At 45.4% G+C, this 24,340-nt stretch overlaps 1 protein-coding gene across 1 annotated transcript in view; it reads right to left on the reverse strand.

Annotated features, from left to right (window-relative positions):
* Nucleotides 1–24,340, reverse strand: part of large1 (LARGE xylosyl- and glucuronyltransferase 1) — a 527,618-nt gene that overhangs the window by 280,960 nt on the left and 222,318 nt on the right. The window lies entirely within an intron of this gene.

A 24,340-nucleotide genomic window follows, 5' to 3' on the forward strand; every position in this document is an offset into this window, starting at 1 on the left:
TGCTGCCTCATGGAGATGTCACGTCAAGTAAGACAGGAGGTCAAGGGTCAATCACAAAGCACATGACTCAAGTTAGATACTCCAGCATTTTGCTCATATTACCATAAGGGAGAGGGGGAATCTATGTTGCATGTTTTTCAGTTCAAAGTGAACCCAATTAAAGTCAACATAAACCAAACGAACTGGAGAGGTTATAAAATCAGAAACAAACACAGAAATTGCTCAAAAAGCTCAGCAGGTCCAGCAGCATCATTCCTGAGGAAGGGGAACCAGACTCGAAATGTTAACTCGGATTTCTCTCCCCAGGTGCTGCCAGGCCTGCTGAGCTTTTCCACAGAGTTCCGTTTTTGTTTCCAACAAATAGTTGTCGGGTCTACTGAAGGTAATACACATGAGCCTGTGACTGAGGGAATCACACATGGACACAAATGGGATTTTCTCATCCTGAGCTTTGCTTTAAACTTGGCTTGGTGAAATACAGTTCGCAGTAAACTGTCACTGTGTCATGACATTCTTAGAATCATAGAATCCCTACAGTGTGGAAATAGGCCCTTCGGCCCAACAAGTCCATAATGACCCTCTGAAGAGAATCCAACCCAGAACCATTCCCCTACCCTATCACTCTACATTTACCCCTGACTAATGCACCTATCCTACACATCCCTGAACACTGAACAATTTACATGCTCAATTCACCTAACCTGCACATCTTTGAGAGTGTGGGAGGAAACCGGAGCACCCGGAGGAAACCCACGCAAACACAGGGAGAATGTGCAAACTCCCCACAGACAGTTGCCTGAGGCTGGAATCGAACCTGGGTCCCTGGCACTGTGAGGCAACAGCGCTCACCACTGTGTTGCCCTTATCTTGCAAGCAGATTCTCAATTCACTGTCACATCTCGTCCTCAGCTACTTCCCTCCTGAGTGCAGCACTTGAATCTGAAACTTATTGGCTCTGACTTAGCAGACCTCATCTGGTGGTGAAAGATGACTCACCCTTTGAATGGTCAATTGTCCACATTGCTGGACAATTTGCACTGCTCTACTGTTTGTCTCTCAAGACCAATAAAACACACACACCTTCCGAGAGCTAAGAAATTACTGTGCTTTTATATTAATTATCAATTACACAAAAAGTTAGGGCTGGTAATTAACAATGAGGACTACTTTAATAACTGTTCTTACATTCCTTCACTGACCAGCAATCTCACTGGGATAGAGAACGAACAATTTAACTCACATTGCAGACAGTAAAGTGGTCTGGTTGATTGAAAATAATTAAATTTCAAAACAATTCACATTTGTTTTAGCTTTTTGATCATGTATTTTTCCTCATACCTTAATCTAAACTTTGTAGCCCCTTATTTTTGTTTCTGCGCCAACATGATTCCAATCCGCCATTGAATCGTAGAACCAGGCCATTCAGGCCATCGAGTCCACACCGAACCTCCAAAGAGCGTTCCATCCTGACCCATCCCTGCAACCCTGCACTCCCATGGCTAACCCACTGAGCCTGCACATTCCTGGACACTATGGGCAATTTAGCAAGGCCAACCCACCCCAACCTGCACATCTTTGGACTGTGGGAGGAAACCGTGCAGACACGGGTAGAACGTATAACCTTCTGGTGCAATGCGTAAACGTCAGTAGCCTGGGTCCTACACTCTAGATTGTGCTTCCTAAACTTCAGCACAACAGAAAAGCTAAATGCTCTGAAATCTGAAATTCAATTCCCATCACCGGTTTTTTATATTTACCATAAAGGACTTTCCTTCTCAACCTCTTCCCTCGCCCGAGGTCTGGTGGTCCTCAGATTAACTTACACCAATCGCTTCTCTCTTACCTATGCTCTGGTAAGACTATTGCGATACGACGTGACTTGAACATACGGAAAGCCCAAAGATCATGAAGTGGGACATTAAGTTATTATAAAGAAAGGGAAATTATGGTTAAACATGGAAGATACAATCTTACATGAAATTAAGACTGTGGTTCATATGTGGTCAGGGAAATCCTTTGCCTGTCTGATTCTACTTTGCAATATGCTTCTCTGCCAAAGGCACCCTTCTCTACGCACACACCAAACAACTCCCCCTCTCACTCCTCCAAGGACATGCAAATCCTGGCCTTCCTCCACTGGAAGCCAAATGAAAGGCACCTGCCAACCGGAGGAAGAACGCCTCATCTTCCCCTTTGGGACCCTACAACCACATGGCATCAACATTGACTTTACGAGTTTTCAAATCTCCCCTCCTCCCAGATCGGACCCTCCAACTCAGCACCGACGTCTTGAACTGTCCCCCCGTCCATCTTCCTTTCCACCTACTCGCTGCACCCTCCCCACCGACCTGTCACAATTCCCTTCCACCTGCAGAGGCAAGAGTTGTGGCGTTGGAAGAGCTTAGCCAGTCAGGTGGCATCTGAGGAGCAGGAGAGTCAACGTTTCGAGCATAAGCTCTTCATCAGGCTTCCACCTGCATCCACCTGTCGCCTTCCCAGAGATCTTGCCCCCAACCTCACCACCAACCCCCCATTTATCTCTCGCCCTCCTTCCCCCTTCACATTCCTGATGAAGGGCTTATGCCTGAAACATCGACTCACCTGCTCCTCTGTTGCTGCCTGACTCACTATGCTTTTCCAGCACCACACCTTTTGACTCTACAAATACTATTGGACTATTCCAACTGCTTTGCTCGCACCCTCCCTCAACAATGTCACCTGCTGTTGCTGGAGGTCTGGGTACAATTGCTGCCCTGCTTGGTGGCCTCCCTCAATAGTGCCTCCTGATGCTGGAGGTTTCACTATGACACCTTCAACACAACCCCTTTGACCAAGGTTCGAGTCATCTGCCCTAATATCTCATGCGGCTCAGAGTTTTGATTTGCAGCACCATGCTCCTATAGCGTGTGACATGATGTGTTATGTTTGAGCTTCCATGTTAAAATTGAAGTTGCCGGTGCTTATGGCCAATTTGGGACCAATGTAAGTTGGCACGGCTCAGTGTGGGTTTGGGTAGAGGCGACATTTCTAGTCCGGGTGCGGACATGACCACTGCACCACAAGTGCCCCCTCAGGTAAGCACTGGGAGTACATCTGATACGAAAATGTGAACACTTTCTAGCGAGAGACTGCCGTTAGCGATTTGGATAATGAACTCGTGCTGACTTTTCCTGCTCTGCCAGTATTAATTTCCCAATTGTCACTGCCGCGATCACAGCTGAGACCAAGGAACAGACCTGGGCCCCTTCAATCTCTCCAAGGTGCAATATCAAGCCAGATGGCATTTCAAAAAAAGAGAGAGACAGACAGAAAGAAAGAAAGAAATATTTGGACTAGAATTGGATGCAAAGGGACTTTCTGAGGAACAGATGCAGTAGAGAAATGGAAAAAAAAAGGTATCTATTAAGTTGCTAAAGTTTTTGATGTGAACAGCTGTGCAGAGAGAGAGAGACAAGGATAACCTTTTGTGTAATGGATGTTTTAATATATGATGTGATTACAAACTGAATTCATCGCACCCCAGAGTGATACAAACATTATCACAATGTTGAGATAATAAAGTCTTGCTCCTGTCTGATTAGTGCTGTACAGCTGCTGTATCTTCTTGCTGTGTGATGGGAGGGCAAGCACTTGGAGCACGCGAACAGCACTCAAACAACAGGCCCAATCTCTCCACGCAGCAGGCAGCGGGACACTTGACAACACACATGGTCTCGATGCAGAGTTGCACAACCTCAAAATACCCACCCAGGATCCAAAACTGTTCAGGCAGCAACCTGCCATGACCTGGGCCGATAGGTGTCGGGCAGTTCACTGCGTGAGTCACACACGGGCCTTTTGCAAGATGCAGGGCAACTGCATTCAGAACAAGAGAAGCCCAGGATATAATGGGATGTAAATACTATTTAACTGAACCACCGTGGACCACAGGTGCTATATCGTATTAGCTGCATTCTGTTCTCAGATACTGGGTTATTCTGTAGACTTCTGTCAAACCCAGATAGGGATCAGAACCTTCCGTTTTGTGAAGAAATGTCACTCAGTGGCTCATGGCATGGAGGTGCCAGCGTTCAGTGCTCATCCCTAATTGCTCTGAAGGTTTCATAAGCTGCCTTGTTTGAATGACTGCAGTCCTTGAGGTGCAACAAAGTGTGGCTGGGAAGGGAGCTCTAATATTTTGACCCAATGGCAACAGAAGGTACTTTGACAGTTACGTTAGGATGGTGTGTGGCTTGGGTGGGGGGGGAGCTTACAAAATTGGAGGTTGTCATGTATCTGCTGCCCTCCTAGCCAGTAGAGGTCACAGGTGGAACCTCAGTGAGTTGCTGCAGTGCATCTTGTAGATGGGACACATTGCTGTGACTGAGCGTCAGTGGAAGTGGATGCTTCTGGATGCGGTGCCAATCAAGTAGGCTGCCATGTACTGAGATGGTGTTGAGCTTTTGAGTGCTGCTGTCCACACAGCACAAGTGAGGAGTATTCCAACACAGTCTTGACTCAGAGATGGTTGCCAGACTTTGGGGAGTCAGGTGGCGAGTTACTCACCACAGAATTCTAGCACTTCCCTCATCATGGCCAACTGAGAACCAGAGGGCAAACTCATCATCTGCTGAAGGTCTGCAGGTTACTCTGGAAACTGGAGTGGGATCACAGGCCATGCAGCCTGAAAGAATTAGCAGATTATAAACGGGATTTGAGTGAGTGAGAGGGGCAGCTCAAAATGGAGGCATCCCCCCCCGTTGCTGTGTTTTCAACTTGCAAATTAAAGATGGATTTTAAAACCTGGCCATCACTCAGTCTAGAGAGGGAAGGGGGCTGGGGGTAGGGAAGGAGGCGTAACCCTTCCGCTCAGTCCTGCAGGGTCTTGGAGCTTACTCTTGAGCACTGGCTCCATCAACTGCCACTATGTAACTACCTCCTCACAGGTAAACTGTTCCCTGCAAAATCTGGTAACCCACAGACCCAGTGGGAAATCTGTGATAGGCCCATCCCCTAATACGGGTCCATCTGCATTGCTGCTTTGCGCATCAGAGAGAGATTGCATCCATTAAACAATTTGTAGCCTGATGTTAACATTATCGAGCCCCTTCTGGGAAATAAAAAATGACGCATTAAGCTGACCTATTTAACAGTCCGAGATGGGCTATGTCTGCCACCAGTCTAGTCATGTATGCATCTGGTACGAATCGCTAAACTCCACAGGCCCACATCAGAACCAAGTCCTGTGTTTACAGCACAGCTACAAATGCCTTGAACTGAATGCCACCTGAGCATAGTGTGCACCATCGCAGCATTATAATGAGGTGACAGCACAAAGTTAAGCTGCTCCTCACATCAATCACCAGCTCACGTTGACTGAAGTAGTCATACTTCAGGATTCAGGCCCATGTTTTGGGAATTGCACTGCAGAATTCCATTTGCCTGTGCACAGAAAACAAGAAGAAACCCAAGCCAGTTGTCTGGGTAATGAGGGAGGGTGCTGCACCCTTTACTCACTGCTGTCACTGCTCTAAATGGCTTGGCGCTTTGGTGGCTTTCATCAGTAACCGAGGCAATAGGAGTTCAGTCGGCAGTTCAAACTCATCGGCTGTTGTCAGCAAAAGCTGCCGCACTATTAGAAAGGATGTCGACTCACTGGGGAGACTACGGAGGGGGTTTATGAGGATCTTCGCAGGAACGAGGCACCTCAGCTAGTAGCTATAATTGGAGAAGTTGGGATTGCTTCCATCAGAGAGAAGACCAGATTCGAGCTAAATTATCTGAATTATGCTGGACCTGGAATAGGGTGGAGACAAAAAAAGTGATCCCACTTTCAAAAGATTGAGAAGCTTAAAGTGCTTTGCAAAGAAATCAAATACGAAATATGCAAAATACAGAGGGGCTGACCAATATCTTGCCTGAAGGCCCAGTCTGGTCTCCATGAGACTTAGGTCCACAACGAGAGTGGGTGAATTTTAAGTGCTCCCTGCAGTGGCTCAGCAAGTTACTGAGCTCATCGTCAAATGATTTGCTTTGTTCTATTATTGTCACATATACCTAGGTACAAAAAGATTTTGTTTTATATTCAGTACAGCACGGCATACCATACAAAGTGCGATAGTGTAATAGAACAGAGCGAGGAATACAACGTTACAGCTGCAAAGGAGGTGCACTGAGAGTGAGATCAACATTTAAACTTAAAACTGGAGAGGTCCACTCAGAAGTGGTTTAAGAGCAGGGAAGAAGCTGTTCTTGAATCTGTTGGCATGTGTGTTTAAGCTTCTGCATGTTCTGCTCGACAGAAGAAGTTGGAAGAGATTAGAATCAAGGTAGCAGGGGACTTTGATGATGTTAGCTGTCTTTCTGAGGCAGCGGGAACTATAGATGGAGTCAATGGATAGAAGGTTGGTTTACGTGATGGATTGGGATATGTTCACAACTGTTGCTTCTTATGTTCTTGGCTACAGCATTTACCGTACCGAGCCATGATGCATCTGGACAGAATGCCTTCTATGGTGCAGCTAAATGGTGTCTCAGAAGAAAGTCCATCAGCATTGATTCAGGACAACTAGATTTAGTCATGAATGCTGGGTTTGTCAGTGATGCCCAAAAGGCAAAAATGAATTGTAAACAGCAGCAGTGTGCACGCCAAGTCATTATTCCTGAGACTGTATCGTACTCTAATCTAAACTGATGTTAACCCATCTCTTTCTTTACTGGTGCCCTCGGCCTACTGTTACTGCCATGCCTCTTGGACCAGATTTTATTCCTTTCAAAAACAAAGCTGCCCAGATAAATGCACAACAAAGCTAAACAAAAGTAGACACAGTCATAGGATCCCTACATTGTGGAAGCAGGCCATTCAGCCCATCATGTCCACACAGATTTTCTGAAGGGCATCCCACCCGGATGTACTCCTCCTCCTCCACCATAACTTCGTAACCCTGTGTTTCCCATGGCTAACTGACGTGAGCCTGTGCATCTTTAGACTGCGGGAGGAAACTGGAGCACCCAAAGGGAATCCTACAGACACCGGGAGAACACGCAAACTCGACACAGTCACCAGAGAGTGGAATCGAACCCAGGCCCCTGGTGCTGTGAGGTAGCAGTGGTAACCACGTGCCATGACAAAAATATTTTGATTGAATATAAATTCCTGGCTCCCAAATATGGTCAGCTCGAAGACATCAGCAACAAGCGACAGAGGGAAAGTCAGCTCATCGGCTTTTTCCAATTAAACACAGCACTTGTTTATAATGACTGATTAAGGCCCTTCAAGTCCATAATTTCTCTGCCAGCTCCCTGCAAGAGTTTCTCAGCTTTTCCCGTAACTATAACTTATTTTCTCTTTGGAAGATTATCCATTTCTCTTTTGGAAGCCCCCCATTCATTCTGACTCCACCACACACTCAGGCAGTGCCTTCCAGACCAGAACTGCTCATTGCATATATAAACAGTTGTTGTGGTTCTGTTCGCCGAGCTGGAAGTTTTTGCTGCAAGCGTTTCGTTCCCTGGCTAGGGAACATCATCAGTGCTATTGGAGCCTCCTGTGAAGCGCTGCTTTGATGTTTCAACAAACATCAAAACAGCGCTTCACAGGAGGCTCCAATAGCACTGATGATGTTCCCTAGCCAGGGAACGAAACGCTTGCAGCAAAAACTTCCAGCTCGGCGAACAGAACCACAACAACGGACACCCGAGCTACAAATCTTCAACCAAACTTTAAATATAAAGTGTTTTCCTCCAGTTGCTGTTTGTTCTTTGGCCATACATTTAAGTCGGGAGTCCTCAGGTTCGCTATGCTTCTGTCAATGGAACAGTTTCTCCCCGTCCACTGTGTCCAGACTTCCTCATACCTGAGCGCATCTCTAACCAGTTCCTTCTCAACTTTTTCCTCACTAATGAGATGACGACAAAAGCTTGTCGCTAAGGGCTTGTCAGATGGGGACAGAGTTCACACCGACAGCCATTTTGGATGAGATTGCAGAACACTCTGTGCAGCCCACTCCAAACTACATGGAAAAGGCGAGTAGCTGAAGCGATTGACATTTGCAGATAAGATTGGGGTCCTGTTAAATAATTTGTTGAAAATAATCCCTGAGGCAGTGGTATGTACTTTCCCAAGTTAGTCACGGAGCATTGTGTTCCGGCCCAGAATAGCAGGACCTTTTTGGAAACCGCTGATGTTCTGGCCAGTGCCCCAGGCTGTACAATATAAATAGAGTAAATGGGATAGGTAAGAAGTGAGCTCATCCAAAGGCTTGTGTCCATTCTGGCTCAATGAACCTTTTGAAGGTTTCAAATGAAAAGTGGGAGGGCAATAGGGCTCTACAGTGGCTCAGTGGTTAACACTGCTGCCTTATAGCGCCAGGGACTCAGGTTCGATTCCACTCTCTGGTGTGTGACCATGTGGAGTTGCACATTCTCCCGGTGTCTGCGTGGATTTCCTCCACGTGCTCCGGTTTCCTCCCACAGACCAAAAATATGCAGATTAGGTGGATCGGCCATGCTAAATTGCCCATAGTGTGCAAGGATGTGCAGGCTAGGGGGTTTAGCCATAGGAAATGCAGGGTTACAGGTGAGAGTGTGGGTCTGGGTGAGATGCTCTTCATTGGGTCGGTGTGTGTTCGATGGGCCGAATGGCCTGCTTCTAAATTGTAGGGATTCTATGAACTGCTCAGGAGGAATTGAGTATATTTATAAAAGGTCAGTGAATAGAATGGACCAAATATAGGAACGTGAAATGTGGTCAAGGCTTGTGATAGACTCAAATAGCAATGATTACTATTGGGAGTGACAGCCGACCAATGAGTGAAGAGGGAAGACCATCGAGTAGTTAGGGGGAGATTGTTTTCATTGGCAGAAACTGGAAATCATCCAGATCTTATATCTGACAAAACAATTCGAGGGGAGAGCAGGAGGATTTGTCTGCTCTCATAGTGAGTTGGAATCTGGAACGCACCGCCTCAAAGTGTGGGGAAAGCAAATTTAATCAAAAGGAAATCAAATTAAGTGCAAACATTTACAGGGCACGGTGGAGAGCAATGGAAGGAGGAAAAGTCTGAAAAAGGACCAGCCATAAGACACATTGGGCCAAATGGCCTCTTTCAGTTCTGCAACATTCTTGACTGTACTGTGTAGAACATAGGACAGCAAGGACTGGTTGGGTCCAACTACTTTGGACTATGGTCTGTGTGATTTTAGGGATTTGCATCTATTTTCCGACTATAGTGAGGCTCCCCTCAAAAGCCTAGCTGAATAAGGTATGGAACCCGCATTCATCTTCCCTCTCAATAGCTGGCTGTAGTCCCAGTGAGGAGGGGGTCACTACAGCAGGTAGTCACTTTGCATGGAATAACCTTGGCTGGTAGGTGGACAGGTCTAGGTGCAGCCATCGCGCTGACTTTAAACTGCAAACTCAAAGCTAGAGCCACAGGTTTTCTGGAAATTGCACCTCCATAAGTATCTAAGAACTAGGAATAAGGCATTCAGCTGCTCGTGCCTGCTCTGCCATTCAATACAAGCATGGCGGATCTCATCTCAGTCTCAACTCCACTTTCCTGCCTGCTCCCCATAACCCTTCCTTGCCTGTGTGAAATCTGCCAGCCCTGAGGCTAAACACACTCATTCTAGATTCCACAAGGGGAACCATCTGCACTACGTTGACTTTGTCAGTTCCTTTAGTATCTTCTATAACCTCTCCTCTCATTTCTCTAAACTCAAGAGAGTATCAGTCCAAACAGCCCGTAGCTCCCTGAAAGTGGCTGCACAAGTAGACAGGGTGGTAAAGGCAGCATATGGCATGCCTGCCATTATTGGTTGAGGAACACAATACAAGAGTCAGGAAGGCATGGTGCAGCTTCATAAGTCTTTGGTTAGGCCACACACTTAGTGTGTTCAGTTCTGGTTGCCACATTACAGGAACAATGTGGAGGCTTTGGAGAGGCTACACAAGAGGTACACCAGGATGCTGCCTGGATTAGAGGGCATGAGCTACAAGGAGAGGCGAGACAAACTAGGGTTGTTTTCTCTGGAGAGGCTGAGGCTGAGGTGAGACTTGATAGAAGTTTATAAAATTAAGGAAAGCATAGTTAGGGTTGATGGTCAGAATCTTTTTCCCAGAGTTGAAATGTCCAACACTAAAGGGCATGCATTTAAAGGTGAGAGGGCAAAGTTCAAAGGAGATGTCAAAGTTAAAACACAGTGGTAGGAGTCTGGAATGTAGTGCTGGGGGTGATGGTGGAAGCAGATACATTTGGGGTCTTTAAGGGACGTTTAGATAGGCACATGAATATGCAACGAAAGGAGGGAAATGGACAAAGCATTTAGAATTAAAATTAGAATTCTTACAGCATGGAAACAGGCCCTTCAGCCCAACAACTCCACACTGACCCTCCAAAGAGTAAGCCATCCAGACCCATTCGCCTACTCTACATTTACCCTTAACTAATGCAACTAGTCTACACATCCCTGAATACTATGGGCAATTTAGCGTGGCCAATTCACCTGACCTGCACATCTTTGGACTGTGGGAGGAAACCGGAGCATCCGGAGGAAACCCACGCAGACGTCGGGAGAATGTGCAAACTCCACACAGGCAGTTGCTGGAGGGTGGAAGTGAACCTGGCCCCTGCGCTGTGAGACAGCAGTGCTAACCACCAAACCACCGTGCCACCCTCAAAGGGCAAGCAGAAGGCATTAGTTCAAGCTGGTGTCATGTGTGGCACAACACTGTGGGTTGAAGGGTCTGTTTCTATGCTGTACTGCTCTATCTTCTATGCCAGTCTCTCCTACCTGTCCTTAATCTCTAGAAGGAGTCCAGTCAATGTTCCCGATTTGCCTGGTAGACCAAACCTCCATGAAAATGAGCAGAAAATTCCATATTATGGATTATGGCTCATGCTTAGAAGGATGTCAGATTCCAAGCACCTGGATATATTACCTGGCTACTTCATAAGAGGATTCTGAAACATTTTTCCGCAGAATGACTGAAGTTGGGGAGGTGGGGTGGAGAAAACAGATTTGTTGCCCCACAGGTTTAGCATGTGTGGGAGTGGAGGGTAGAGCTGAAAATGTGTTGCTGGTTAAAGCACAGCAGGTCAGGCAGCATCCAAGGAACAGGGAATCGACGTTTCGGGCAAAAGCACTTTTTACTAGTGGAGGGTAGAACCTAGAATAATACTGCATTGCATGCAGTTTTAAATTATTATTCCTGGAGACTACAAACATCAAGCAAATTGCCATCAATAAACACTTCAGAAAACCTGTTGCGTTGAAAAGTCTCTCACTCCGAGCTGGCTGTGAACTGGGAAAGAGAGGAACAGGTTTTTGGAAACCAAATGTTGCGAGACTCTCCGGTCTCTCAAACTCTGGAGGAGGGTTAAGATGTGGGAGAGTGCTTTCCACAATTGTAGAGAGGCAGGTTTCACTAACTGGAGAGCGCGAGAGATTTTGATGTGTACTTTCACAACTGTGAAACAAATCAGAGTGCCTGCCAGTGCCTCACTCGGTGATGAACGATGCTCTCGTAAAGGGATCGAAAGAACATACTCCAAAGTAATTAATACCCCAATACAGACCACACAGGGATAGTATGACAACAATCTTGGGCCTATCTCACGGTTAGCTCTTGAATATGAGGTCATTGCCAAGCTTGAGGCATGCAGATCAGTTATGGACACAACTACCACCACCCTGCTAAGAACAATTCCTAGTATGGTTACTACCTTCTAACTCCTGTTGTTAACCAAGTAAATACTAAGTAAAGAGAGGGAGTAGCCTTCAGTAACAAGTGATTGTCTGGATTTCATTCAAACATTGGAAGGAACAATCAAAACTACCTAAACTATGACTCTTGTTGACAGAGGAATTTTGTTTAATGCGGTAACTTGGAGGGCATTTCATTTCTGCAGTTCCTGAAAGAAAGCTTTGAACTTACAGAGCACATTTCACAATCTGAAGGGCTCCTTTTGTCTCAAACTAAGGATTTTTCCAAGTGTGTGGAGCAACCAGTTTGCGCACAGCAAAACCCCAGGAAGAGCAGTGAAACAACAGCCAAAAATAAAAAGCCATCGCAGTGATTTTGGTTAAGGGAGCAATTTTGACTGAGATGTCTTTCAAAGATTGTGTGGTGTTATTTCAGAGCTCCCGAGAGGACAGGCTGGACCTTAGCGGAGTCAGCCATCTGACAGCAGGCACCGCTGACAGTGCAGCACACTCTCAGCACTGCAGCAGCAGGTGACCTAGATTTTTGTGACCTTGACCTGGACTTAAAACACACACTATTCCGACTCAGAGACCACAGCGCTTTTGACCACTGAGGATGATGTGCGAAAAATGGAATTGCTCATACACTCCAAGACAGTGAAGGTGCGTGTAGTGAGTGTAGAACCATCCTTTGCAAGTTCTAGTGTAGAATCCCTTACAATGGAATAGCAGCTAAGCTGTGTCTCTCACTCCTCTGCCATATAACTGTTGTCAACAAAAGATCATTAATATCACGTATGTCTTCAAGAAGTTTGAGAAACTTACAATGATACGGCCCTGATGACTGGTCTTCTGGGGTGGCTAATATAAATTACAGTCAAAACTGTGAGTTCGATCAAGGGTGGATTCATGCAAGGTCAGAGGGGTCAGACAACTATAAGTTCCTCTTCTCCCAAAATGGTGAGGTACTGGAAAGCTATTCCAGACATCTCAAATTCAAATTACATCAAAATAGTTATTAAGTGGATTGGGTGCAGGGGGTAGTTAACACTGCTGCCTCTCAGCGCCAGGGATCGGGGTTCGATTCCAACCTCTGGTGATTGGAGTTTACACATTCTCTCAGCGTCTGCGTGGGTTTCCTCTGTGTGCTCTGGCTTCCTCCCACAATCCAAAAACGTGGATGTTGGGCGAATTGGTCATGCTAAATTGCCCCATTATGTCCAGGCTAGGTGGATTATTCATGGGAAATGCAGGGTTACAGGGATGGGGTGCCTCTAGGTGGGATGGTGTTTAAATGGGCGGTGTTGAATTGATGGGCTGAATGGCCTTTAGGGATTCAATGATTCTAAGTTATGGACTTGGTAAGAACAGACGATTGAATAGTAGTACTAGGCCATTCAGCCCATCGAGCCGTCTCCACCATCATAAAACTTGCCTGCTCCTGCCTATATCCCTCAATCATTTCCTATTCATGCACTTATCCAAATGCCTTTTAAACACTACCTGTACCCACATCCGCCACTTCCTCAGGAGGTTTATTCCAAATGCTAACCACTCTCTGTGTAAACAATTTGCTCCTCATGTCTTTTTTAAATCTCTATCCTCTCAATCTAAAAAGTGTACCCCCGGTCTTGAAATCCCCCATCCAAGGGAAAGACAAGTATCATCAACTCTATCTATACCTCTCATTATTTTATAAACGTCTATAAGGTCACCTCCTAGCCTTCTATGACTCTAAGCAACAAAATTTGGGACTGAAACTAAGTTTCGATAATGACAACCAAAGCTAACTATTTTGTCACGTACATCTCTTCATCCCAACATTAGTATCTGTGCCTTAAGCTGTCAGACCCCCTCCCTCTAACACATTCCTTAAAATCTATGTCTTTAATCAAGCTTTTGTATCCCTGCCTTACCATCTGCTGTGGCTCAGGTGTCTTGAAGGCAACATCACAGGATGACGGCACTGCATAAATGTACAAGGCTGTTGTTGTTACATGCAGTGACTCAAAACGAAGCCTAGAGCAAAAACTGGATTCGTGCGAACGAAAGCTCACTTCATCAAAGCCATATCAGTCACAATCACACAAAGGAAGCCCTCTGTGGACACGAGGAGCCTGCCTCCTGTGGAAGTCTGCAGAATTGTAAAGGGGTTCGATCAGTCAGATGTTGAGTGTGTGCTTCTGGTTGTAACAGAGCCCAATACATAAGGAGCTGGTCACTGACTTCAGGAAGTGGAATGGACAGCACACTCCTGTCTGCATCAATACTGCTGGGGTGGAGATAGTTGAGAGTGTCACGTTCCTGGGAGTGATCACCACCAATCTGTCCTGGTCCGCCCACATTAAGGCAGCACAACAATGCCTCTACATCCTCAGGAGGCTAAGGAAATTCGACATGTCCACAATGACTCTTAACAGTTTTTATAAATGCACCATAGATAGCATCCTATCTGGATGCATCATGGCTTGGTATGGTAACTGCTCTTCTCAAGACCGTAAGAAATAACAGAGTTATGAACACAGCCCAGTCCATCACATGAACCATCTACTGAGTCCATCTACACTTCCCACTGCCTCATAGTCAAAGAGCCCTCCCACTCTGGGTATACTCTCTTCCACCATCTTCCATCAGGCAGAAAGTATAGAAGTTTGACAACACGCACAAACAGATTCAAGAACAGCTTCTTCCCTGCTGTGGTCAGACTTTTGAATGGACATCTTTAATGTTAATGCGGAGCTCTCTTTGCACCTTCTCTGCAGCTGTAACACTGTATCCTGCTCTCTGTTGTTACCCTGATGCACTTACATAGCAATGATTTACTTCCAAAGCACATAAGACACCAATTTTCACCATATTGTAGTGCATGTGACAGCAATAATTCTAAATCAAATATATGTATAAAAGTTATTATTAAATCCAATGCAGAGTTCTTCCCAACCTAAAGAGTGGTTTAAAAGGTGGAACTAGCTACATGACAAAGAGATGTTAGGGTGAACAGTACACTTGCATTTAAAGTAAAAGCTGGATATACACCATTGATGCTGATAAAATAAGAGGAGGCTGGATGGGAGAAGGCCAACTGACCTGTTACTGTGCTCTAAAATCCTATGCAATCTCCAACTGAGACATGTTCTGTCAAAGTGCTCTATAACGCTAACATGATGCCTGCCATTCAATTTTCATCTCTGATGACTCCTCCTTGCCATATGCACATCAACCATCTATAAACCCACAGTGAGGACCAGGTAAGAAAGCAATTTTCTGGCTGCTTGAGCAGATCTATTGTTTTCGTAATAAGAAGAGATGACATGGTTAAATAAAGACTTGCTCGCCCCCGCATCACTCTGCACCTCAGAATCCTTGAAACAATATCATTGTCAGCATTTTCCATCTCCAAGCCTCACTGCTTGACACAGTGAATTAGATTCATAATCATTCAGCAGCAATTCCCAAATATAACCTCACCTGGAATGGCCCTAGAACCCTCTCAATAAGCAAATGATAAGATATTTCGAAACAATTTCAATATCTGAACAGTACATTATAGTTATTCCTTTGAACAGCCATGCAAGTGACAGACATCAGTGAGCAATGAGCATGGAGAGATAGTTTCTGACATTCCTGATCAAGATTAATCTTACTGGTTAGATGACGGGAAACAATACACAGCAGGATTGGGGGATGTTATATTTTTGTGTTATTATTGTGCCAGGTATGAAAGATGGCTGGGAACTGATTGAAAACACAGCTAGCATCCATGCATTTCAAAACTCTGCGGACTTGACATTTGGCATGTTGCCTTCGTAATAATGCTGGCAACTGGGTGTTGGAAAGAACCAAGTGGAATCTTGGTGAGTGGTCAGCGAGGCAACAATATCCGCACTGCTGTTTGCAGGAAAGCTCCTGGACCACACGGCAAACAGGCAGTGCCAAGGCATTAACTAAGCCAACAACAGCAAGAGGCCTCACATGGTCATTAACTGGCCACTCAAAGGGCACCAACTGGCAGAAGGTCAGCGAGGTCAAGACTTTCTGCCTGTAATCTAATTTAGGACAATCAGGATGAGGCACGCCATCCTCCTGGCCAATTATACACCCTTCCCACAAACCCCAGCTCTGTTTCTCTCCCTGTGTTTCACCTCCATTTTCGGTTTTTATCATATTTGAAGCGGTAGTCTCATTCCTGAAGATCATAAATTGATCTTCAAGATGTTTTATATTTAATTGTTTAGTAAAAAGTGAGGTCTGCAGATGCTGGAGATCAGAGCTGAAAATGTGTTGCTGGTTAAAACGCAGCAGGTCAGGCAGCATCCAAGGAACAGGAAATTCGACGTTTCGGGCATAAGCCCTTCATCAGGGCTTATGCCCGAAATGTCGAATTTCCTGTTCCTTGGATGCTGCCTGACTTGCTGTGCTTTAACCAGCAACACATTTTCAGTATTTAATTGTTTACACTATTCTCATATCATTGCTATCTGTCTTTTTGTTATCTGACTCCAAAAGCAATCTTTCTTTCCCACTCTTGTTTGTTTTGCATCCCTCACCCCAGTTTCTTCTGCTGTGTCTCCCCCTCAATCCTGACATTGACCTGGCTGCGAGCCAGCTTGTGCTGCTGCTTACTGAGGTCTCCCTAGTCTCTTCGTTACCACCTTGCATGGCCAGCTCCTTGCAACACGAAACATTTTTCAGGCTGGAGAACCAGGAAAACTAACTACCCAGTGGGGTATGGCACGAGATGCAAAATCACCATCTCTTTGCCAACTTGAGTGATGGCCATTGACAGGGTATGTACAGAATTTCCCAGCATGCTAAGCTTTCCAGGTTAACTGCACTGGATTTCCCTCCCTTTCCACCTCCACCAGTCACTCCTTATTGGGATACAGCCTCAAAAGTCATGATCTGCCTCTGCTGATCACCCGTGACACCATTCCTCACATGCAAGGTCTTTGCTACTGAACCCCCACAGGAATTCTAGTCAATTCCATTTTCTGGCCTCACTACACATCTTCATGCATTTCTCTCCAACCAAGAGCTGCTTAGCTTACAAGACACTGAGGCAAAACAGAGCAGCCTGATTGAGATTAGAAATCACACAACACCAGGCTATAGTCCAACAGGTTTATTTGGATGCACTTGCTTTCAGGGCACTGCTCCTTCGTGATGAAGTCACCATATTAGGGAACATCATCAGTGAGCCTCTGGTGACGCGCTGGTGTTACGTCCCATTTTACATTTGTGTGTCTTGGTCTCTCAGTAAGGTGGGTGATATCATTTCCTGTTCTTTTTCTCAGAGGATGGGAGATGGGGTCTAAATCGATGTGGTTATTGATGGAGTTCATAGAACATATAGAACATAGAACGTTACAGCGCAGTGCAGGCCCTTCGACCCTCAACGTTGCGCCGATCAGTCAAATCAATCTGAAGCCCATCTAACCTACACTATTCCATGTACGTCCATATGCTTGTCCAATGACGACTTAAATGTACTTAAAGTTGGCGAATCTACTACCGTTGCAGGCAAAGCATTCCATACCCTTATTACTCTCGGAGTAAAGAAACTACCTCTGACCTCTGTCCTATATCTATCACCCCTCAATTTAAAGCTATGCCCCCTCGTGTTTGCCGTCACCATTCTTGGAAAAAGGCTCTCCCTATCCACCCTATCTAACTCTCTGATTATCTTATACATCTCTATTAAGTCACCTCTCAACCTTCTTCTCTCCACGAAAACAGCCTCAAGTCTCTCACAGCCTTTGCTCGTAAGACCTTCCCTCCATACCAGGCAACATCCTCGTAAATCTCCTCTGCAGCCTTTCCAAAGCTTCCACATCCTTCTTATAATGCGGTGACTAGAACTGTGCACAGTACTCCAAGTGCGGCCACACTAAAGTTTTGCACAGCTGTAGTATAACCACATGGTTCCGGAACTCCATCCCTCTATTAATAAAAGCTAAAACACCGTATGCCTTCTTAATAACCCTGTCAACCTGGGTGGCAACTTTCAAGGATCTGTGTACCTGGACACCAAGATCTCTCTGCTCATCTACACTACCAAGAATCTTACCACTAGCCCAGTACTTTGCATTCCGGTTACTCTGACCAAAGTGAATCATCTCACACTTGTCCACATTAAACTCCATTTGCCACCTCTCAGCCCAACTCTGCAGCTTATCTATGTCTCTCTGTAACCTACTGTATCCTTCATCACTATCCACAACTCCACCAACCTTAGTGTTGTCTGAAAATTTACTCACCCATCCTTCTGCGCTGAACAATTTCCATCAACCACCACCCTCTGTAGTCTTTCAGCAAGCCAATCACTGATCCAAACTGCTATATCCCCCACAATCCCATTCCTCCGCATTTTGTACAATAGCCTACTCTGGGGAACCTTATCGAACACCATGCTGAAATCCATATAAGCCACATCAACCGGTTTACTCGCATCTATCTGTTTGGTCACCTTCTCTCAGAATTCAATAAGGTTTGTGAGGCACGATCTATCCTTCACAAAACCGTGCTGACTGTCCCTAATCAAATTATTCTTTTCTAGATGATTATAAATCCTATCTATCCCTTATAACCTTTTCCAACATTTTACCAACAACTGAAGTAAGGCTCACTGGTCTATAATTACCAGGGTCGTCTCTACTCCCCTTCTTGAACAGGGGAACCACATTTGCTATCCTCCAGTCTTCTGGCACTATTCCAGTAGACAATGACGATTTAAAGATCAATGCCAAAGGCACGGCAATCTCCTCCCTGGCTTCCCAGAGGATCCTAGGATAAATCCCATCCAGCCCAGGGGACTTATCTATTTTCACACTCTGCAGGATTTCTAATAACCCTTCCTTGTGAACGTTAATCCCATCCAGTCTAGTAGCCTGTATCTCAGTAATCTCCTCAACAACATTGTCATTTTCTAGAGTGAATACTGTCAAAAAATATTCATTTAGTGCTTCCCCTTTCTCCTCTGACTTCACACACAACTTCCCACTACTATCCTTGATTGGCCCTGATCTTACTCTCGTCATTCTTTTATTCCTTAAGTACCGATAGAAAGCCTTAGGGTTTACCCTGATCCTATCTGCCAACAACTTCAACAACTTCTCGTGTCTCCTCCTGGCTTTTCAGAGCTCTCTCTTTAGGTTTTTCCTGACTACCTTGTAACCCTCAAACGCTCTAACTGAGCCTTCACATCTCACCCTAACATAAGCCTTCTTCTTCCTCTTGACCAGAGATTCCACTTCCTTCGTAAACCACGGCCCTCGCACTCTACAGCTTCCTCCCTGCCTGACAAGTACATACTTATCTAGGACACTCAGGAGCTTTTCCTTGAATAAGCTCCCCATTTCTAATGTGCCCATCCCCTGCAGTTTCCTTCCCCATCCTATGCTTCCTAAATCTTGCCTAATCGCATCATAATTGCCTTTCCTCCAGCTGTAACTCTTGCCCAGTATTATACACCTATCCCTTTCTATCACTAAAGTAAACATTACAGAATTGTGATCGCTATCACCAAAATGCTCACCTACTTCCAAGTCTAACACCTGGCCGGGCTCATTACCCAGTACCAAACCCACATACTGTGTCGGGAAGCCCTCCTGCACACACTGGACAAAAACTGACCCATCTGTAGTACTCGTACTATAGTGTTCCCAGTCAATATTTGGAAAGTTGAAGTCCCCCATGACAACTACCCTGTCTCCCACTCCTATTGAGAATCACCTTTGCTATCCTTTCCTCTACATCTCTGGAACTATTCGGAGGCCTATAGAAAACTCCCAACAGAGTGACCTCTCCTTTCCTGTTTCTAACTTCAGCCCATACTACCTCAGTTGACGAGTCCCCAAACATCCTTTCTGCAACTGTAATACTGTCCTTGACCAATAATGCCACACCTCCCCCTCTTTTACCATCTTCTCAGTTCTTACTGAAACATCTAAATCCCGGAACCTGCAACAACCATTCCTGTCCCTGCTCTAACCATATCTCCGAAATGGCCACAACAGCAAAGTCCCAGGTACAAACCCATGCTGCAAGTTCACCCACCGGATGCTCCTGGCGCTGAAGTAGACACACTTCAAACCAGCTTCTTGCTTGCCAGTGCCATCTTGTGTCCCTGAAACTGGATTTTGGCCCTCCCTACTCTCAACCTTTTCTATACTCAAACTACAGTTTTGGTTCCCATTCCCCTGCTGGATTAGTTTAAACCCACCCCAAAATAACCTTAGCGAATTTCCCCCCCAGGATATTGGTACCCCTCTGGTTCAGATGAAGACCATCCTGCTTGTAGAGGTCCCACCTACCCCAGAAAGCGCCCCAATAATCCAAGAATCCAAAGCCCTCCCTCCTGCGCCATCCCTGTAGCCATGTGTTCAACACCTCTCTCTCCCTATTCCTTGCCTCACTAGCACATGGCACAGGCAACAAACCAGAGACAACTCTGGTTGTCCTAACTCTAAGCTTCCATCCTAGCTCTCTGAATTTCTGCCTTAAATCCCTCTTCCTACCTATGTCATTGGTGCCTATGTGGACCACGACTTGGGGCTGCTCCCTTTCCCCCTTAAGAATCCCAAAAACACGATCAAAACCATCACAAACCATGGCACCTCGAAGGCAACACACCAACCACGAGTCTCTCTTGTCCCCACGCAACCTCCTATCTGTTCCCCTAATGGAGTCTCCAATGACTACTGCTCTGCTCTTCTTCCTCTTTCCTTTCTGAGCAGCAGGGACAGACTGTGTCAGAGCCCTGTACCCCACTGCTTTCCCCTGGTAAGTCATTTCCCCCCCCCCCACCCCCCTCCCAAACAGTATCCAAAACGGTATACTTATTGTTGAGGAGAATGACCACAGGGGATCCCTGCACTTCCTGCCGGCTCCTTTTCCGTTCCTGACTGTAACCCATCTGCCTTTTTCTTGTACTTTCGGAGTGACAACTACCCTGTAACTCCTCTCAATAATCCCCTCTGCCTCCCAAATGATCTGAAGTTCATCCAGCTCCAGCTCCAGCTCCCTAACGTGGTTTTCGAGGAGCTGGAGTTGGGTGCACTTCCCGCAGATGTAGTCAGCAGGCACACTAGTGGTGACCCTTACCTCGCACATTCTGCAGGAGGAATATTCCATTCCCACTATTCTAAATTCCCAAAGACACTGTTGAAAAATAAGGAATAAAAAATAAACTCATTACCTTACCAATCTGTTGCACAGAACCTTTTTGTTTGGTTAGAAGAGGAGGAGGATGGGTGGGAGACACTACCCGAGTAGTGTTTTGGGTAACGCAACCACAAAAATATATGACTTCCCAGAAGTTCTTCGCTCCTCCCTCAGCAAATGGAGGCCCGATTCCTGAGGTAAGTCCCTTTTAATGTTGGAAAACTACCCCTTCCCAGCAGCCCTTGCTTCACCACTCCGGCGAGATGGAGCCTCTCTGACAAAATGGATGGAATGCCAAACCTCGAGAAATTCCCGTGGGTGTCTCTGTTTAGCCTGTCCCAGGATGGATGTGCTGTTCCAGTCAAAGTGGTGTCCTTCTTTTTCTGTATGTGAGAGTGGATCATGTCTTTTGGTGGCTAGTTGGTGTTTATGTATCCTGCTGGCAAGTTTTCTGCCTGTCTGTCCGATCTAGTGCTTGTTACAGTTCTTGCATGGTATCTTGTAAATGACATTTGTTCTGCTGGTTGTTTGTATGGGGTCCTTTATGTTCATCAGCTGCTGTTTAGGCATGGTAGATTTGTGGGCAACCATGGTGCCGAGGGGCCTGAGTGGTCTGGAAGTCATTTCAGAGATGTCTTTGATGTATGGCAATGTGGCTAAGGTTTCTGGGCACGTTGTCTGCTTGTTTAGGTTTGTTGTTGAAAAGTCAGCAGACTGTGTTTATTGGGTACCCATTCTTTTTGAATATGCTGAATAGATATTTTTCTTCAGCTGTTCATGGCTCCTGGGTGCTGCAGTGTGTTGTGGCCCTTTGAAATAATATCCTGATGCAGCTCTGTTTGTGGGTGTTGGGGTGATTGCTTCTGCAGCAAAGTGTGTGGTCTGTGTGTGTTGTTTTCCTGTAGATGCTGGTCTAAAGTTCTTCATTAACTGCTCATTCTACTGTGACATCTCGGAATGGGAGTCTGTTGTCATTCTCTTCTTCTTTTGTGAATTTTATGCCAGTCAGGATATTATTGATGTTGTTGTAGGTCTCACTACTCATTTCGCCTTCAATAACAACATGTACGAACAAATGAATTGAACACCCATGGGATCTCCCATCTTAGGGTCCTTAGCAGGGGCAGTAGTGCAGAGATTTGAACAAACAGCACTGCCCAATTATCCAACCCAAACTCTGGGTCCGGTACCTGGATGATACCTTAGTCGTCACTAAAAAGAACAAATTAGAGAAAACCTACAACACCATCAACAACATCCTGACTGGCATAAAATTTACAAAAGAGAAAGAGAACGACAACAGATTCCCATTCCGAGATGTCACAGTAGAATGAACAGTCAATGGAGAACTTTAGACCAGTGTCTACAGGAAAGCAACATACACAGACCAGATACTTAACTTGAGCAATCATCCCAACACCCACAAACGGAGCTGTATCAGGACATTATTTCAAAAGGGCCACAACACACTGCAGCACCCAGGAACCACGAACAGCTGAAGAAAAAATATCTATTCAGCATATTCAAAAAGAATGGGTACTCAATAAACACAGTCCGATGATTTCTCAACAACAAACCCAAACAAGCAGACAACGTGCCCAGAAACCCCAGCCACATTGCCATACATCAAAGACATCTCTGAAATGATGTCTAGAATACTCAGACCCCTTGGCATCATGGTAGCCCACAAACCCACCAACACACAAAAACAGCAGCTAAAGAACCTAAAAGACCCCATACAATCAACCAGCAAAACAAATGTCATTTACAAAACACCATTCAAGAACTGTAACAAACACTACATTGAACAGACAGGCAGAAAACTAGCTACCAGGATACATGGACACCAATTAAACACCAAAAGACATGATCCACTCTCACTACTATCCTTACATACAGATGAAGGATAACAATCCATCCTGGGACAGGCCAAACAAGAGACATGCACGGGAATTCCTAGAGGCCTGGCATTCTAACCAAAACTCCATCAATAAACACATCAATTTAGGCCCCATCTACCATCCTCTGAGAAAAAGAACAGGAAATTATATCACCCACCTGAAGAGACCAAGACACATAGGTAGAAAGTGGGACATAAAACCAATGCTTTACCGGAGGTTCACTGATGATGTATGGTGACAAAACATCTGAAAACAAACCTTCCAGCTCAGCGAGCAAACTTACAACCTGTATAGAGAAGGGGAATGGCAGGTGTCTTTTCCTAGTGTGGGGGAGCTCAAAACTAGGGGGTACATTTTTAAGGTGAGAGGAGAAAGGTTTTAAAAGCCACAAGGGGCAATTAGATTTTTATACAAAGAATGGTTCACATGTGAAATAAACTGCCAGAGGGAAGTGGTGGATGCGGTGCAATTACAACCTTTAAAAGATTCACAAATGGGAAAGATTTGGAGGGATATGGGTCAAGCGCGGGTAGGTGGGACTAGCTTTGTTTCAGAATCTGATTGGTGTGGACTGGTTCAATCAAAGGGTCTGTCTCTATGCCGTTTGACTATGAATGGAAGTATAGTGGAACTTTTTGCAATTGTTAAGAAACTTAATGAGGCTGTATACAGTCTATGCCATCTCTTTCATGCAAGCAAATCCTACAGTTGAGGTCTCAAACAAACAGCCTTACATCCTGGACTTTAGCGTTGCAGCAATTGATGCATTTCCAGTTTGCATCCAGAGCACTCTCCCTGCCTGTAATATTGATCGTTCCGGGCACCATTTAGCATTTCTTTGAAAAAAATAATCAACGCACAGTCAATCAATAATTTATCCGTTGTGCTCACGTTTGGAGGGTGACGCACCAAATGCAACTCATTACACAAGCATGAGGCAAAACACACTGCAGCGATTGAACAGTGCTGCATAGGTTAACAGAAACTAGCTGTTTCATATCCACCTGGTTAACACGCGAGCAAACTAACAAAGATTAATAAACTGTGCCAACACATTTCACTCAGTCCAACATTGCCTCGTGGTGAAACATTCTGGATGTCTGAGCGCGGTCTACCTTGCCATCTGAATTGCAAGCTCAGTGTGGCTGTACAGAACCTGTCTGATCAAACCTAAAAAGGACTGTACCCAAACTAGAGCCCCCTCCCATCCAAAACACCACAGAAAATCCTGAAGGATAAAGTGCATGGTGCTAATTGCACTACCCTCACTCCTGTCACTGAGCTCCCCACCTTCAGAAGCACTGCCTTCCTGTACACTAAACAGAACAGACTTCATTTGCCACAATTAATGATTCTTCGGCATTCCACTCCTATTTCAAAGCAAATCAAAAAGGGAAAAACTTTTTAAACGTCCTAGGAACCTTTCAGTCTACTTACTCATTCCTGGAGCATTCAGCAGTTCCGCATTGAACCAATAGCTTCTTAGATTCCATTCCTGCATCCAAACCCATTGACATTTCCTCATACGAGGAACATCCCAAGAACAATCCAACATCCAATCACTCACCAATCTTTGCTGTACATTCATTTGA

This window comes from Hemiscyllium ocellatum, chromosome 19, assembly GCF_020745735.1.
Source record: "Hemiscyllium ocellatum isolate sHemOce1 chromosome 19, sHemOce1.pat.X.cur, whole genome shotgun sequence".
Lineage (NCBI taxonomy): Eukaryota > Metazoa > Chordata > Chondrichthyes > Orectolobiformes > Hemiscylliidae > Hemiscyllium > Hemiscyllium ocellatum.